We start from the raw sequence: 19,392 nt of genomic DNA, 5'->3' as shown, positions 1-19,392 counted from the left end.
ATTTCTACAAAAAGATTATCTGATATGTAGCAAACATATAAGTAAGGAGAGTTTTCAGACTGGATTATATAAATTCAAGGGGAATAATACAGTTCATATTGTACCTACCAGTCACTTGGTTATACAATATTCCTTCCAGTATCAGAAGTTAGGTATATCAACAACAATGGATCTGACAAGATTCTAGTCTGATCCAGCATAATCCTCTTACATTCAAGAGCTCATATATGGGCTAATGAATGGGCAAGGTGCTTGTAAAAAAAGTCACCAGGGAACTTCATACAATCTTGGATGAAATTGCTTTTCTAGCCTCATTTTAATCAGGTTTCAAAACTGAACTGGACTGATCAACTGGCAAGATTATTTGAATGGAAAGAATAAGGGTCTGCACTTCTGATAAGACTTTCAACACCATAAACCTTAGTACGTTTCTGGGCAGTTCATCTAGGTTACAACTTGATAGTATCACAGAAACATAATCACTGTAGCACTTGGATGATTGGCTTAAGAAAGTGATAAAGGAAGAGTTTTGCTATGCCTCTACATAGCTAAACAATGGGTTTAGAAAGCATCTTTTATCTTCTTTAATGTTTAAGTTTTATATAAAACCACAGGGAGAGATTATCTGAGATATGGATTGAGATATCACTGATATAGGCAAGACTCAATTCTCAACTTAACTATCTCTGTTGTCCTCCATTTAAAACATGGATCTGATAACCTAAAGACACCTATCTGAATCTATTATTCTACAGTTTCCATCTAACAATAACTGGTTGTATGCAAACCAATAAACAAAATAATCACTTCAAATAAGATGTACAAATAATGGCTATCAGATGAGTTATATCCAATCTAGTATGGAAGAATTTGCCTCTAAAGATTCTTAATTTTGCTTTCTCTTTGGAAACTGATAATTCATATGTGCTCATATCTGAATAAATATAATTTGGTTTTTTTCCACATTTCCAAAACGTTAAGACTATTGCAATACATTTTACATGGACTAACTTAAGAATAGAACTGTAAATTTAAATTAGGCCCCAAAGGATTTTATGATTATTTTTGCATGTCTTGATTAACAGTCATGAATACTTTGTCATTGGTTTTCAGTGAACTATTTCAAAAGCAAACTGGTATTATAGCTTTAAAGCAATGTACAGCTTTATCTGGTGCCATGGTATCTGGACAAGTATCTTCTCCTTTGCACTCCTATCCAAATTCCAAGGTCATCTTCTAATATGAGATAAGTGGTAAGTGGAGAAAGAGAGGGAGAGGGAGAGTTGAAAATCTTGGAAAAAAAGATTTTCTTAATTAGCAACGTTAACGTCACATAATAATAGGAAACTAAAATAAACAGATGGGTACAAATGTGTAAGAAAAACAGAACTCTGCTTTAATGTTAATTTATAGTTCGTTTCCTGACTTTTAAGTTACAGATCTCCAATTCAAAGGTAAAAGGTCTGATTTAATGAAGGTCAGAATTTTTGTGCTGAATCTAACATCCAAGGAAGGAACACTGAGTTAAAAACAACATCTTATGAAGTGTGAGCAGACATACAACACCCACAGAATGCCTTATCAGTTCTCTCAATTCAGGTATCTCGTTCCCCAACCTGCAAAGCAATGTTTAGAAACTACAAACTTCTAATAGGATCAAACTCTCCATTGCCATGATTTTGCTGTAAAGTAGTTAAGGGACTAAGTATTAGTCAAACCAATTGAAATTGCATAAAGTCAAGCAACCACAACCCTTGTGTCATTTATTGTATCATTTATTGTTTGTCCTGAAAGACAAACTTTTTTTTTAAATTTACATTTATATCCCGCCCTTCTCCAAAGACTCAGGGCGGCTTACATTGTGTAAGGCAATAGTCTCATCCTATTTGTATATTTATATACAAAGTCAACTTATTGCCCCCCCCAACAATTTGGGTCCTGATTTTACCTACCTTATAAAGGATGGAAGGCTGAGTCAACCTTGGACCTGGTGGGACTCGAGCCTGCAGTAATGGCAAGCAGCTGTGTTTAATAACAGGCTGTCTTACAGCCTGAGCCACACCGCGGCCCAAACAAAAACAAAACTGTTTTTTGCAAGATATGCTTTATAATTTCAGTCTGATCCTATTTTTCACATGAAGCATTCTGGTGCAGATGTTGTTGTCCATAGATGATGGCAGTTCACTCATTCTAATAAGCCACAGTGTTTGTAATGACAGTTTCTGTGGTCCATACAATGCAAAATACTAACACTTTATTAGTGGAACTCTGGACACATTATCTATTTTCTCCTCAGCTTTAAAAGAAACTGAATCAGCAACTTCAGTCATGCAAGAAACAACATGGGAAACAACATGGTAAATTAGTTTATTAGTTCCACCACAAGCTATTAAGCAAAAGCTAAACAGTTTATATCATGAAATATTACACGTACACACATTAGGTGTAACTAAAACTATATTTTTTTTCATTTAAAAAAAGTTGTAGTTCTGCAAATCCAATTGTGCCAGAGTTTAAACTACTATAAAATTCAGAGGCAGCAAAAACAGCTACAACAATTTCTGCTGAAAGCATTTCCATATTGCTTTGAAAATCCGAAAATACTTTTTCTGAGTGGATTAAGACAACAAATGGAGACAATCTAAAAACAAAGACAATAATTAAATGGACACTATCCCTATGCATTCTTGTCTTCTTATACAGGCACTGTACGAAGTTGTTCTTAAGAACTCCAAAACACAACACACATATCACATAGCGCAGCCCAGTTCTAAGTGTTATTGTTTTTTCTGAAGATTTTTACTACAATTTTATAGAATAAACAAATTAGACTCAAAATTCTGAAGAATTTAGAACATACATAACCACAGGATAGTAAGCATCAATGTGTAAAAAAACAGTTTCTCACATATCTTGGGCAACACCTCCATCTTCATAACACAAAATAAATCTCCCTATCCATTTAATTTCTAACCTGCAATAAGAATGCCACATGGCAGCAAGTTAAATATCAGTTACATTGGCAGCTTTAATGATGGGGCCTTCAGTTCCACTGAGAACTGAGAGGATATTCACAATCCAGCAAAATACACACTGGAAAAATGAGATTGTTGTTCCCCTCTATGCCTATGATTCATATGGGAATCTCTTCTCCACTGGCAAGTTCTACAAGCATCAATGTGGACTTTCATTTTCAAATTAGCATATTAGTAATTTAAAAAAATATTGCAACTTAACCATACCAAGCACATAATGGCAACAGATTCTACCTCAGTGAACACTATATCAATATCAATCTGAAGTTCAAAAGCACATAACTTCATTTGCACCCTGATATAACCCATTTCATGTGGGTTGATATTGGACGATAGTATAGAACTGTAAAGTTCATAGCATAGACTACTGGACAGCTGGATTTTTGTAATGAGTAGCTATCTATGCATTATCCAACATTTGGGAGAAGAGAAATAATAATAGGTGGGTACTTTTTAAGTTTACATTGTTTTATATAACAATGAATCATACAAAATGCACATACATCTCCAGAGTTGACAACATGGGAGTGCCTAAGCAGGACAAGAACAGTTCAGGATTCCATCTATACTAATAAAAAATCCCATTAAAGCTTACCTTGCATACAGTATACCTATCTATTAAATTGATAATACAGTAAAAATATACTAAAACTTTGAACATATTTTTAGACAAAAATATATTGTTAGGATTTAATAGCGGAAAATATCATTGTACATTTCTGAATTAAATCATTATTATTTTCTATTCATTCCCTTTCATCTCTTATGTACCAGGATTAGAAACGGCAAGATTTTATTAAACCTTAATTTCACATTATATATGTACTGAGAAACCAGATCTTTCTGGTTTCTGCCTCTACTTACAATCAGAAATCAAGCTGTATTTCCTACTTTAATGTAACAAGAAGATGTGTTTTAAACAATCCAGATTTTTTCCTATCATATAATAGAGAAGGAGTAAGGAAACATGTAAGCATAATTCTCATTATTTAATACTCCTATGGTTAATAAAGATCATTCTCAACTATGTGAATTTTTTTTTACTTTTAATCAGTACTTCAAAAAATGTGATATAAACTCATCTAGACAAGACAATTTATAGCAAAGCCATTATTGGAGCTCTTTCCTGCTAGATTTTTCTGAGGTACAACTTTAGAACCTCCAGCCATCAGAGCCAAAAATTAAGAATGCAGAGAGTTGTGTTCAGACATAGAGCTAGAGCCTCTTCTTGAATATTCATATGCTGTTCTTCACAGTAAAATGCAATACAAATATTAAAACAGCAGAATGCTATAAAATATCTGTGTTTAAGAATATATAAATTAACTGCCAATAAAGCTAATAGAGAAGCAGTAGAAGAGAGAAGAGAACTATTCCAATCTAGATCCAAATGACAAAATCAAGCAAGTACTTAAGAAATGCCAGTTCCTGGGCAACAGGACCAAAGAACCAGTATCAAATATGACAAATTGTAGAGGGAATGTCTGCAGCTCTGAGTTCACAAGATTTTTTTGAGGTGGGTGGGGGGTGGGAGGAATTGAAAGACAATTTCCCGAATCACACAAAAATTAACACCACCAAAATTTCTATGAGACAAACAGATTCATCGCAGAATTCTCTCAGATTCATGTGCAGTATAATGCTAAGTCAACCTCTTTAGAAACTGTTGCACTGAATGCACTGTGAAGCAGAGTTAGAGGGAAAATCACATTAGAACAATTTATAGTCGGTAAAAACAAAGAGTTATAGAATGATAAGTAATGGGATAATATACTGCCTGCATAGAGACAAAAGTCCGGCACATCAGGGGAAATAGTTTAATTTAGACTAAACAGGTACCAAAAAGGAATATTCATCTATGTAATTTAGCTACCTACAGTTTGAAATATTACAGTCCTAGGAAGAATTTTTACTACATAACTCTATGAACTATGGAACTCAATATCTTTATTGTTGTTCTAACTAAAAATCAGGTTTTTGCCCAAAACAAAAAGTATCATAAATACAAAGTCATCATTTTACCATGGCACTAGAATAGCCAGAACCAGTATTAAATAATTATTGATTAAATGTATTGACAAAGTACTGTAAGAAAACCCCAAGACATCATCAATTTACCAGTCACCATACTTAGTTGTAGTTACCAAAAATATATTGGCTATATATTTTCCATAAATGTTTTGTTCCTTCACAATTCTCCCCTCCAATTGCTTTTGTGGACAAAATCTCTCAAGGTTTTCCCAGATATGTTTCCTCCCAGCATCCCACCAGGGAATAGCTCAACAACCCCCATGGATACGGTTACTCCACCAGAACAAGAAACAGGGTAGCGGTAAAAGCAAAAAGTTCTTGTTAGACTTAGTACCTGACATGTAAAAACATGACAGAAAAGCCTAAAAACTTCTGCTGATATCAAAAAGGCCTTTATTTCTGATGATCCATTGTCAAGAAAAATGTTCACAGGACATCACACGCATACACAAACTACAAATGATAATTAAAATAGGGAGAATAACCATGGCATCCCCCCCCATTTTTTTCCAAATAGGGGTTAGATGCAATCTTGGTATCATACTATCAAAACATACACATCTCTGTATTCAGACATCCTTACATATGTATAGATAATAAACAGCTTTTCATTCTGAATATTACATTTTACAATTTTCAGTGAAAGAAAGTGTGCACAAGGGACTTAGAATTTACCAGTATATCCAAGTATAATGTAAGCATGTTGAAAAGACTTTCATCAGAAAAAAAACTTTTATTAAAAAGAAAAAAGAAAAGAAAAAGACTTTCATCAGTTGTATTTTATCCCTGTTTCATGATCTTTCAAAATTGATATAAATAAGCTTTCTGTTTTCCACTGGGAAAGCTCTCCCTGAGCATGTGCAGTCTAATTGTTCACTGCTAGATGTAGATTAAAATAGTAGACAGTCTAGAACAGGGGTCTCAAATTCAAAGCCCAGGGCCCAGATCTGGCCTGCAGGGCCACCCTGGAAGCAGCAAAGGACTGGCCCAAGGTGCCTTGGCCAATGAAAATAGAACTCGCGATGGCCGCCTGTGGCCCTCCTGAGCTCCATTTATGCTGGCAGAGGATTGCAAGAAGCTGTCACAGCTGAAAACGGAGCTCTGGAGCCCGTTTTCGCTGGCAGAGTGCTCAAGCCACCACAGGTGCCCCCAACACAAGTGACATTGAGCTGGCCATGCCCATCCTGGCCATGCACACACACCCAAAATCAAATACAACCCTAATGCAGCCCTCAATGAAAAGGAGTTTGACACTCCTGATCTAGAATGTTTCGACTAACTCTTGTCCTCAGAAAGCAATACTAGAGGTACTTAATTTGGAAAGTTGCTCCAAAAGGGGTTGTGTAATACACCAGGTATACAGGTAATCTTCAATTTACAATCACTCATTTAGTGATGGCACTAAAAAGTGACTTACAATCAGTCCTCACACTTACAACAGTTGCTGCATCCCAAAGGTCATGTGATCAAAATTTGGACACTTGCCAACTGGCATGCATGTAAATGGTTGCGAGTCTCAAGGTCATTTGCAACCTTCCAGCCAGCTTCTGACAAGGTCAATGGAAGGAGCCAGATTCTCTTAAGAACCACAGTTGATTCAGTTAAAAACAGAGATTTACTTAACAGCTATGGCAAAAAGATTATAAAATTGGCATGACTTACCTAACCACCTTGCTTTGCAATGGAATTTTTTATCTAAATTGTGGTCGTAAGCCAAGGACTACCTATATAAATGTCTTCTGCAGCTTCCAAAGAAACTGTACCACCAAGACTTTAACATCATGTCACTGCCAAGGATACCAAGTAAGTCAAGCTTGAAAAAAGGAGGGAGAAAAGTAAACTGAGGATGAAAATCTCAGTTTACTTTTTATATAAATTGATAAAGGAGAAAAGACTACAAGATAAACGTATCGCTAAAAAGCCAAAATTAAATTATATAGGATGACTTTGTACTTGCTCTGCTCTAGATATAGTGGCTGGCTGACCATTAATAATGTTTGCAATATCACCAAGGTGTACAATCATTTACCATAAAGGATAGTATTACTGCAAATTTTGAATTTATATCGCTAATCATTATTCCTTCCAGAAATAAAATCAGATTATTTACTTTGAGCAATTTATAACATTGTTGAAGGCATTCTGCTACTGAGTTTTCTACTTAAAAAACTTACCAGACATTGAATCCTCTTGTCCATCAGAATGAGCTTTTTTCTGCAAATATTCAGAGAATATAGCCCAGGAAATGTTATTTGATGACATATCCTGGGCTAATGATGGAAGGATACTAATTCCCACAGTATGGTTACTTTTAAGATTTTACAGTATCTATGAACATCCAACAGTAAGTCAAAGTTGAGAACAAGTAAAATAATCATCCTCTTTTCTAGATATGAAATGAGGTGATGGAATGCTAAAGTAATTTTCCTTTCAAAGGGATGTATATATTTTGCATAGCAAAGAAACAGAGATGGGAATTGTTTCAAAAGAATTCTGCATCAATCATTAAAACTGGACCTGATATTGAATAGCATTTACCAGTGACATTCCGAGATAAATTCTCTGGGTAACTGAGTATTTTTTTAACATGTTCATACATGATGTTATTCCACAAATAGTTTCCTTCATAACTCATTTTAATATCTGAATCTATCTAAGGTAACAAATCAGAATTTAATTTGGGAACAAATGCTAATCTAGATTAAATCCTAAAACCTTAGTTTAGCTTTTCACACCTGAAACTCTGAATTCTATGTTACCCTTGGCTTATTTTTAAGTGAGTCAGCGCTCTATCAGTCCAAAGTGCAAGCCAGGAGCAGATTTAAAAGGTACTATTTGTCAGTTTAAATTTTACTTTCTTGCATTTTCTTTCCAACTCCTCTCTGATAACAAATGTGTCTGTATCTAGGTTTTCTCTGAGTCGAAAGCAGAAGAGAAGAACTGATCACTAAATGCAAATCATGTATCTGCTTCCCCAAACTACAAAAAATATCCATGTCACAGATGGAAAACTTGCAAAGCTCAGAAAAATACACATGGGCAAAATACATACATTATATAAAAATTCATAGCTGTACCACCAAACTCACACAAACAGAAAATAACAAAAGGAACAATACAAACAAACAAGATGTAAACTTTACATTTCCCAAGGAAAAAAAATCATACCAACACTTCACCCAAAGAAAACATAGGAAGATATACTGCACAAAAACAAAAGTAACAAGAATCATCCAATATTGTTTTTAAATGGCACAAAAACATACTTTGCAAAAAGAAAATAGTCTTTAAAAATCCAAGAGCCCAGATTCATATACATTAAAAAACCTGCATTCATAAAGTACTGCAATAAATACATAAGCAAAATATACTTGCCCCACAAACAAATCTTTCTTTCGAGCAAGCATAGAGGGAAACTCCTCCATTATTATTAGGATGTTTGGGATATCATACTCTAATGATATTGGGAAAAAACATAGATGGAAAACAGACTGGGAATTGGACAAACAGCCTATGGAATGATGAAAAAGCCAAACAAGCCATGATTATTTTGCTCTTCTGGATGACTTTGAGTTGTCCAGAGAACAGCAGTAAAAACAAATTTTCACCTATCATAATGGATGAACGTGGCATCCATCTCAATTCTACATTCATATATTGGGAAAATAATCTGCCATAGAGAGGGCATCAGTAAAATGAAACAAAAATACCATATTAAAAGTGGTAAGATCAATGAAAATACAAATTTAAAAATGTAAGTACTTCATTTATAACATAAAACAATCAAGTTGTTCCACACATGCAAAATAAATAGAAGGGGATATGGATCCATTTGAAATCAAGAAGGCAAACAGAAGTTTGTTGTTGTTTTTTCATTTTTAATTGAGAGTTTGGGAGAGACAGAAATTATTCATTCTGCCAAAGATAACTTGGGGGGATTTACATGACATGAAGTTATGTGGGGTGCTTTCAAAGCAAATACGTATTTTATTACCAAATCATAATTTTATCAAAATAAACAAGGTAGGTAGGTAAGAATGCTATTTCGCGGAGCAAAATCTTGCAGAGCTTCAGTTCACCACAAAAAAAAAGAAGCCTTTGTCCATTAAAACTGATTTTATGTAACATAGGAAACAAAAATAGGTGAAAAGTAAGTCATGGATGTAATTTATTAAAGAATCTGAAAATCAGAACTTTAAAAAGGAGTCCTGGCTCCACCGACTTCTTAAAAATCCCATTATAAAACTGAACACTATAAGGTTCAAACAGACTTTTACCAGTCACTACGTCACTTGGTCTAACAAAAGTACAGATATGATCTAAATGCACCACTTTAGATACATTTTGCAGAAAACTTTTTTCTAGGTGTTTTGCTTTGCTTTCAAGTGACTACATATTTTTGTTATTTTTCCTCATAGTTCTCCATCATGCAGTGCCAACTTTCCCTTCTATTTACTGAAGAAGTCAGCCAGCTTTTTTCTTTTTTTCATGAGGGAAGAGGAAAGAGTCTGTTAAGTTCGGCTCGCTAAAAAAATATCTTGGCATTATGAACTGCCATACCCCTTCTGATTAATATATCCACCCTTGTAATAAACAAAGGCAGAGAGGAAAACCAGGGCACTGTTCATTACTGAGCAGACCCAACCTGCCAGATCCTGTAGCCAGAGTCTTAAGCCAATAGAGCTGACTTTGGGGAAGGAGAAAGGGACTTGCACAATTAAATATTTATTATTGCTGTAAATATTTGGTACTGGCAACAATTTGTCTTCCACTGGCTGCCAAGGACCACTATTGAGAAACTTAAGGAACCTTGACAAACAAATGTGAAGCAATTACAAGATACAAAGGAAAATACTCTTTAAAACAGCAATGATGTGCTGGTAGATTTGGACACTTCCAGTAATTGTAACAAGATGGCAGGGGAGTAATACCATATCTCTATATAAACTGTGTCCTCTATCAGCACATGATACAGAATGGAGAAAAGACTAAAAATGAAAAAACTGGAGAACAACCAAAGTTTTAAGATCAGGGTAAGCCAGGAAAGCCATATTGGATCTCAGTGCTCTTCTGAGTAATGTTTACTATACTGAAATTAGTTCCACAAACTATATTTTGTGGCTAGTTAGATTGAGTTTCCCTATTTTAATTAGAAGCAATTTATGTCAAATATTGTACCACCCTAGAGACAATGCTGGAATTAGAACCAATCACTGGGTATTTCTTAATGATACTCTTTCTATTGCCCTGACTAGTCAAAGGACAAGCAACTTCAGCCTGAGTTGAAATGAGATTATTTCTTAAATCCAATCGATTAAAGTTGATAAGGGATTGATGTGCTGGTCAGATTGCAGAATAAATGCTACAAATAACTGCTAAATATTAAGTTTCACTCACTTGATATTTAGCACCATAATTTTCCAATCTATATCTTACAAATAAGGATCTAAACTGCTTCCCAAATGCAGTCAACCTTTTCCCATGTAAAACACGGTGTTTCATATCTTAAATCAGTTTGATACAACTGAATTGCAAGAAAAGATTTGTGCAGACGTTACAAAGCAGCCTTCACCAATTCAGCACTCTCAGATATATTCAGGCCAACTTTAAGAATTTGCAATCAGCAATAATATTGGAAAAAGTACATAAGAGACATTCAACCTTAGGAGTAGACATATTTGAAACAAGTTTAGACTACTAGAAGACTTAGAACTTCAGCTTATATGCCACAAATCAGGCTTCTAACTCTGTTTAGCCCCCAAAGGCCATTTTTTATCTACAATAGCATGTGAAATTTAAAATGGTTTGAGGTCACCAAGAGTGGACTTCCATAAAATGACTAAGTGTTCAGTTTGCTTTTGGTACTGCAATAAATCCTAAATTCAGAATATACTCTGAGACTTTTTTTTTTTAGTTTTAAATATATATCATACCAGAATCTAGTGGATATGTCTTGACATTTCAAGCAGTTTTGCAATAAATACAATATTTACCTACCTTGATATAAAGTACTATATTGGAAGGGATGCTAAATATCAACTGTTTGTAAAGACACAGAAGCTTTCGTTTCATCACATCCCTAAAGGCATATTTCCTACATTAAAAAGAAACCTAGCTATTCCTATGCCATGCCAACAACTGAAATTCTATAATTTCATTTTGTAGAACTAAAGAATCTACAATACTATTTTCCATTTCCCCTTTTTAGTTATTTCTATATTAGAATCAGAGATATACTTTTCCTTCACACACCTCAACAACTTCAACCTTCCTTTACTGTATTCAGGCAATTGCATATTTTACAAAAATTCTTCTAAAAGATCTATTCCATCTTCAAGGACTTCCTTGCCATTCTGACCATAAACTGGGATTACCCTTTTCTTTTAATGAAACTAGACAATTCCTTTAATGTAGGATTAGGAACACAGATTACGGTTAGCAAATTAAATACGTGTTTGAATTAAATATACCTGGAATTTAGTCACTATTAGGGAATCACTACTTTTAAGATGGTCTGAGCTTTTAAAAGAGATATTTTCTAAAAGTGTATATAGAAAAAACTACAATGTTAAAAGGTACATACAGTCTGCTATTTTCAATTTTATTTTAAACAAATCCCATAATTCCTTAAGGAATACAACATAAAATGTGCTCATGGGATCAGATTATAGATTCATATTTGGACTTAATTCTTCACCAAAATTAGCTTTCTTATCAGCCTCAAAAATAGTTTGTACCATCCAACAAAGTTGCAGCTTGGCATGTAATGGAGTATTTATATTACTACTTAGCCAAATTCAAATTTCAACCCAAGCTAAAAACGGAGTCATCGTGCATGCCAAATCTCCTTCAACAATGCTTGTGAAAATCAACTCTTTATTATTCCAGCGCTGCCTGGAAATATGGAAGTAATTCAGCCACACTCTTCTTTTTCTGCCTTTGCTTTTTTAAAACTTTTTTTGAATGGGGCCATGGGGGATTGAAGCAGAGTCCTAAGTTCCTGGGTGCTCATTCTGGACTTTTAAAAGAGTATAGGCAGTGCCTACCTCCATCTTCACAGATGGATAAATTCCCTAAAACTGCTTTGTTCACTCCTGCATGTGTGAGTCATTACACAAACAGTTTCCGTTTGAAAGGATCAAATACCGCCAGATAAATCCAGAAACATGTTAGCTCCTATCCTGCCCTCAAGGAACACACTATACACATGCTCTGTAGTCTAACACCACATATGCACATGGGTCATTTTATCTTTTTAATGTATAATGTTGCATGCATTCCCCTATACAGCTAGACTTCAGTTGCATCTTTTTATGCAGGTAAGTAAGTAGCAGCTTCTTTTAAATAGCACCAAGCTGCTATACCCAAGATACTGCAATCTGCAAACTTGAAAAATAACATTTGAGTCTTTGGGTATGCAGACCTAATCAATATGTAAACAGTACACACTACAGTTCCCATTCTTCATAATTTGTAAGATTCTTGCTTACTACTTATGTATTTCATGTATTTCTTATTAAATCACTTTGGAATGAATTCTTCATGTTTGCTGCCAGCTCCCATCCTAACTGTGTGATGTTAGATGTACAGTCATGTCAGTAAGTTAGAATAAAAAGCTTACCAAATACATCAAAAGAAAGTGGCTTTTCTCCTTTTGCTCAAATCCTCAGAAGTTTATATGTTTCTATAAATGCCTATGGTTCTTAAATGAATTTAAGTTTTAACATAGTTAAAATACAGCTACAAGATTTGTAACAATTCCAGAAGGAAAACAGAAATTCTGATATTTTTCCATTTATTTACTGCAAGTTTTCTCACTGAGGGTTAACAAGGAGGCTCAAAGAAAATGGGAATAAAAGGATTTGATCCTGCCTCCTTCCAAAGACACAAAGGATATGAAACAAGTAAAGACTATTTGGTGATAAATACTGATAATGTTATGGAATACAAAAATTTTAAAAATCTGGTGTTAGTGCCCACAGCTCAATCCAACAATCCCACTGATCTGATGTACTTGCATTTTATCTTCAATAATCATTCTTCCATATAGAATAAACAAAATGAGAAATCAGGTTTGTGCTATGAATCACAGCTCTATGAACTTTAGTTCACTCTACACAAATATATTTTCAAATGTACAATTACACTTTTAAATGTTTTCTTCTTCCTTATTTTGGGTAGTTAAATTGTTCCTTGGATATCCCAATTTTAAGAAAAGATACTTTAAATAGATGGAAATTCAATAGTAATAGTTATATTCATATATAATACATGTTAAGAATTTGTTAGAAAAAATCAGCTCAGTATGTTTCTACTACATTCTTGATTAAATTTCTTGAAAATCCTTTGTACATAAGATCTTTTTAAAAGCAAAAAAAAAAAAAAGATACACTATTTTAAATTTCATGTGCAGGACTAAAATGCTCCATGGGAAAAACAAAGTCAAATAAGAACAATTACATTCGTAATTTAAAAACAAAACAAACATTTCAAAAGCTTTTGATTACTATAAAAGACTGTGTATAACTAACAAAGGACATTACTTCTAAGGACCAAGAATCAGAAAATATAACTAAGACAAATTAGAAAGTATGGCTAAGAGTAGCTGGCAAGTTTGAAGCATAGCCATGAAATGTGAAATTAGCAAATTTCAACAAAATTTAAAATAAACTTTTAAAATACGTTTATTTTAGAATACACTTACATATTACTCACATTTGCCAGAAGAAAGATTTTTAGTTCTCACTTAACTTTAAATCATCACTCCTTCCTATCAAGCATTTGGGAGGTGTGCTTTAACCTGCCGTTCAGCAATTACTCACAGAATAAAGAGGAAACCACTCAGCCCTGGAGGCAAGTGAAGTAGCCAAGTTTGAAAGGTAGCATCCTGTTCTATCCAAGAGTACAACAATGCTGAATGGAAAATAATTAAATCAAAATGGGCAACACTGGGATTTGAAGTTGCCGATAAATAATGCTAAAAATGTTTGCTACCCAATTTAAGTTACCTCAGATGAAACAATGCACTTTTGCAGTCAAAAGCAATCTTCTCCATAAGGAATCAATAAAATAACCTATTTCTACCTGAAAGTTTGATTATTAACAGTCTGCAACCAATGTCTTGCAGAACTTCGAAACAAGTATCTTTGTAACATTAAGTTGCCCTTTTAAAGCACAGATGTGCAATCTTAGGGAGAGAAAATGCCTTCCTTAGTAAGAAACACACGTGCTAGCAGGGGAGGAAGATTTGAAGAAGGAAATTCCTCCTCTCTCCCCTCCCACTCTTTCTCTCTCCTCTTCAACTTTTTGAGAAAAAGAAAAACTTGCCTGCTGTGGTAGAGGTCAGGTAAAAATGTACACAATTCCATTCTTTCTAAAGAGACTCGCAGGATAATAAATAAATAGCATATATGGGTAATCTATGTGTGCCCCTTTCCCACATTCAATCTTCTGTAACATATAGGTTAAAAAATTTCCACCACCCTATTTCTGAAATATAAACAAAAATTTGATTAAAACTACCGTATACAGCCTTGCTTGGAAGTAAGCTCCATTAAACATAATGAGATTAATTTCTGAGTAAGTATGCATAGGATTGGACCTTAATTCCTCTTTAAAGTAAAATGCAACAGAATGTTTTCTTTTTCCAATCTTCTTCTCCACATATAACAGAAGTATATTTTCAGCTTACCTCCCCCCCTCCTCCCCTATTCCAACCCCACAGCAAGACACACACAAACATTATCAGATTCAAAAGCATCCCCTGTGCCATGAGAAAAGAAATGCTCCTAGGCTTCTTTGGGCAAAAACTTCACAACTGACTGCACATAGTTCCCGGCTTGGTTATTAGAAACGAAAAAGAGAAAGCGCCTCAAGTGCTTATTTTATTTGCTCTTTGCTTTATAGATTTTTTTTTTCGTCTTAAGAAATCCTTCTTTCTTATATGGGAAAGCTGAGTTAGGAGCACACCAAAATTCTTCTCTGTTCTTGATTTTAATCTCCTCTAATAAAGGAACAATAAACGGAAATGTTAATTATTAAATCTAAATGTATATGCTTAGACTTAAACTACTCCTCTAAACTATTTTCTCATTGATATCCTTTAGCCCTAAATGCAGTCTTTTTTATTGTAATTATAAACTGTGTGGCATTAGGATAACATGGTGCTCAGCACCTTTATGATCTAAAAAGTTATCAGTTGGAGAAGAATAGAATTCAATGCCAATTTCCTAGTTTTCTTAAAATATTGTGCAATGGAGCTGTGATAAGACATCCTTATCCCTACTATATGTTTCATATTCTGGAGTTCTTTCCTATCTCAATGCTCAATTAACTTTTTTTTTTGGTCTGGCATATAATGCATAAATGAATAGATTACCCAGGATTTTGATTATAATTTGTACTGCAAAGATGTTTCCAAGTTAATTACATAAAACAGTACATACGTTAAAACTGTTGCACTTTTAGGAAATTATTTTTATAAACCTATACTCTGCACATTTCAGATTTACATATAAATTATAAATACATACACACCAAATATTCATTCAAGGACTCAACTGAACTTTGAATAACTTTCTAAGAAATCTCCAAAATATAGACTGAATGACTTTTAATACATTCATTCCCACATGAAAAAAAAAATCTTAATCACTTTTCTGTTCTAATTTGGTTTGCACAATAAATATATCTGATCCAGATTGTTTTCTGCCCAATTTCATAGAATCTGCCTGATTTTTTTTTCACTAATTTAGAATGAAAAAGATTAAATATTTTAAAATCAAATTATCTGAGGATCACTTACCTTTACTTTAAAACACAATAAAAATTAAGACTTCTGCTACATTGCAGCACTGGAATATTTTATACCATTTAGAAGTACTCAGAGGATTTTACTTCTATATGTATATAGGATTAAATAAAGTTAATTTTGTATGAACTTTCTCAATAGGGTGCTCAGTGCTGTTACCAGCTAACATATACAACTGATGAGTTCTATTGGCTGAAGGTTAATATCATATAGTATGTAAATTTCATACAAAATGGCCTATTAGCGGAACAAGTCCCTTTCTTGTAATAGTACATCTGAATAATATTCTACATTATTATATCAAGCAATACTTCTATTTCTTGCCCCCACCCAATATCTGAAAATATTACAGTTCTAATCTAGAGCTAAAAAGTGGAACTATCTAGAGTAGAAGACTGCCATATAAACTTTACCTTCAAAAGACAAATGCAGTTTCTAGCTGAAGTATATATTTGAAGTCGTCAATGAACTCTGGAAAGAGATCTATAAATAAAGGGCTTACAGCTACCATGAGGGTGTCCAACACATTTCCCTTAATACTGCACTTAAAAAAGAATATAATGCCTATTCCTATTTATGCAACATGTATTATGTATCTGAGGAAAATGTACTTAAACAACTTTAACCAAAATATGAAATTCAAGACAGAGTGTTTGTTCCAGGTACCTACTAAAAATGGAAGATGCAAACATTAACTAATTATCAAAGAAAAAAATTGCACCTATTGTATTTAAACTGATCTGCCTTACAAAACTTTGTATAGGGATGGCATAAACATATGTGTAGAAGAACTAGGGGGAAAATTCAGACCTTTAGTAACATGGGCAGGAAATAGATCTACTATTTGTCCCTATTGTGAGAAAATGAATATTATAAAGATGGATTAATACATTTCACAAATCTATACAAACTATAATTCTTTCAATAGCTTGCTTGAAACTTCTCAGTTGCCCAAAGAAATGTGAAAATAGGGCTATAGGCCGGCTGAGGTTCACTGGGCTATAATCAGGGAACTAAACATCCAATCTGAAACAATTGTAAAATTGTCCATTTAAGATTCATCTTAATAATGAAATTTTGATTTTCAATTTTTTTAAAATTAGAAATCTCAGCTGATGCACTGAGCAATGTTGTTATTTCAAGTGCCACTCCATCTGCTATTTACATTTTAATCAACATTATACATTATAGATATTTGTATTGTTTTGTGCTTCTATTCATTTATAGAAGTCATTTCTTCCATTTGAGAAAGAATTAGAAGTAGCTTACTATATTAGGGCTAATAACATATCCGGGAGTTTCCCTGATACTTTTAGCCTAAACTAACATTTCTAGTCATAGGTGACATTAAAAAGAAGTAAAGCCAACAAGAAAATGATGCCAAGCTGACTGATGGAGCTTCTTTGACAGTGTTATATTCTGCGCAATAAAAATATATGTAAAACAAAGCGTCCTTTAAAGTCGGAGTAAAAGGAAATGTTCTTTTGTAACTTTTATTCCACCTACCCTTTCAAAAAACAGACCTATTAACTAAAAAAAAGTTGTTTATAATAAAATCATTTAAAATTTAGTCCAACTGAGGCATTTTCTAACTATTTAATATTTTTCGACCATCCCAACGTTTTACAATCCCGAAGAAGAGAACAGTGGTTCAAAAGCTGGTTTTGTTTTGTTTTTTTGCTAGGCAAGAATTTGAACCAAGTTACTGCCAGAAAAGTTACTCCACGAAGTGAAGTTGAGGCTGGGGAGGGGGAGAGGTGTGTGTGTGGGGGGAGAGAGGGCAGGAATCAGCCGTCCCGATCCGAAGCTTTCCCTCTCCCTCCCCTCCCCCACCCTGGTGTGTACTCAAGACGGCCATAAACGCGAAAACCTTGGAGTCAACCCGTCCTGTCAATCACAATAAATTGTAATTCACAGACACACTTACCGAACTGATTGATCTGGAGAAACCCCAAAGCGGTTTTGCAACATCTTCTCCCCACCCCTAGTCGCATTCACAAAAAAACAGAACAGCCAAATACACTCGCTCACTCACTCACTCACTCACACACACGCTCACCGCTTCTTCCTTCATTTCCCCCCCCACAGGCAAGATCCTCCTATCTCTGCCTCCTCTCTCTCCTCGCCGCCGCCGCCGCCTTCGCCCCCGCCCCCGAACAAAGAGGAAGCCTTCCAACGTGCCACTTTCGTCGCCGGCCGATGCCCCAGCCATCCTGGGAGAGGGAGTGGGGGCTGGCTCCGCACCCCTCAATCCCCGGCTCGGCAAAATCCCGGCCGAAAAGTTGCCTCCGTCAGAACCTTTCTCTTTGTCTCGCGCCCGCTTCAGGTCCCGGGTGCCCCGAACTTTCACGCGCCTTCTTGGCGAAAAACAGCCACAGAGAAATCCAAAGCAAACACTCGGAGCGGCGGGCGGCTGCCGCCTTCCAAGTGGCTTCTCTACATATGTTCACGCCGCCGCTTTTCTCTCTCTGCCCCCCCGCACCGCCCGCAACCTCCCGCGACATTCTTAAGGGGTTTTCCTCGCTCTCCTTTGGACACTGCGAGGAAAGGACGAGGGTCGGTGGGAGAAGAGGGGAGGGGGGGGGGAGAAGGAATCAACAAAGCAGAAATCTCAGCTTCCCCTGACACCTGTTTTCCAAAACACCTGGGGAGGGAGACGAGGGGGGGGGGAGAAACACCAGCTCGGCCAGTTGAGCAACTTTACGGGTTTCCCGGGCGCAAATATTCTGGGTAATTTCTTGAGACTTCAAGCAGAACAGTCCTTTTCAGCAAGGGGGAGGGAAAAGAAAAGAAAAGAAAAGAGGAAGGAACTACAAAAGATCCCTTTGCCTGGATTCAAAAGTAAATCAACAATGAAAGTTTCGGAGAATTGGGGAGGTGGAGGGGAGAGGCCGCTGGGGTTGCTAAGAAATCCCACCAACCTGTTTTGATCTTACGGCGCCCGGAATCGAGACTCAACTTTTAACACCCCCCACTCGGCGCATGTGGCTGCCTCTTTCTTGCTGTCTTGCTGCCGCCGCCGCCTCCAGCTTCGTCCCTTGCGGTGCAGAAATGCCCGAGATCCCCCAAAGTTAAACACCTCGGAGACAAAGAGAGGGGGGGGGGAGAAGAGCGGGGAGAGAGAAAGAGAGAGAGGTCGAGAGAGAGAGAGAAAGAAAAGAAAGCTCTAACACAGTTCGGGCATGGTCATACTTTTCTCCTGCTCAAGCTTTTGCTGTTTCCTTCCCTCGTATCGTAGTGGGGAGGGGGGGGTGCCTGCTTCTTCCTTCTTCTCTTCCGTTTTCCTCAATGGAAGTCTCGGGGGGGGGGGGGTCAATCTCTATGCCGTGGGTCCCTCCTCTCTCTCTGTCCCATTCAGACGGGGAGATCAGCGTCTAATCACAGGGGTTGTGTCTGTACTGGAGATGTGACTTGAGAGCTTGGAAGGGAGGGGTGGGAGAGCGAGTTACTTCCAGTTTTACCATAATTCATCTAAAGCAGGTGCAGCTCGTTTTCAAGCCCACGGGTCCAGAATGG

At 35.8% G+C, this 19,392-nt stretch overlaps 1 protein-coding gene across 6 annotated transcripts in view; it reads right to left on the bottom strand.

The window, feature by feature from the left end:
* FOXP4 (forkhead box P4) overlaps window positions 1–19,177 on the bottom strand; it is a 196,977-nt gene extending 177,800 nt beyond the window's left edge. The window contains exon 1 of one of the 6 annotated variants that reach the window (XR_009154652.1): window positions 18,798–19,149. The gene's annotated coding sequence lies outside the window, so the exon portion shown is untranslated. Of the gene's footprint in view, window positions 1–17,803; window positions 17,929–18,797 lie in introns of those variants that run through there. The other 5 variants (XM_058178654.1, XM_058178657.1, XM_058178656.1 and 2 more) reach the window with 5 other exon arrangements.
* Window positions 19,178–19,392: the final 215 nt, after the last annotated feature.

Source organism: Ahaetulla prasina, chromosome 3, assembly GCF_028640845.1.
Source record: "Ahaetulla prasina isolate Xishuangbanna chromosome 3, ASM2864084v1, whole genome shotgun sequence".
Taxonomy (NCBI): domain Eukaryota; kingdom Metazoa; phylum Chordata; class Lepidosauria; order Squamata; family Colubridae; genus Ahaetulla; species Ahaetulla prasina.
This window is presented reverse-complemented; position numbering and strand designations above follow the sequence as displayed.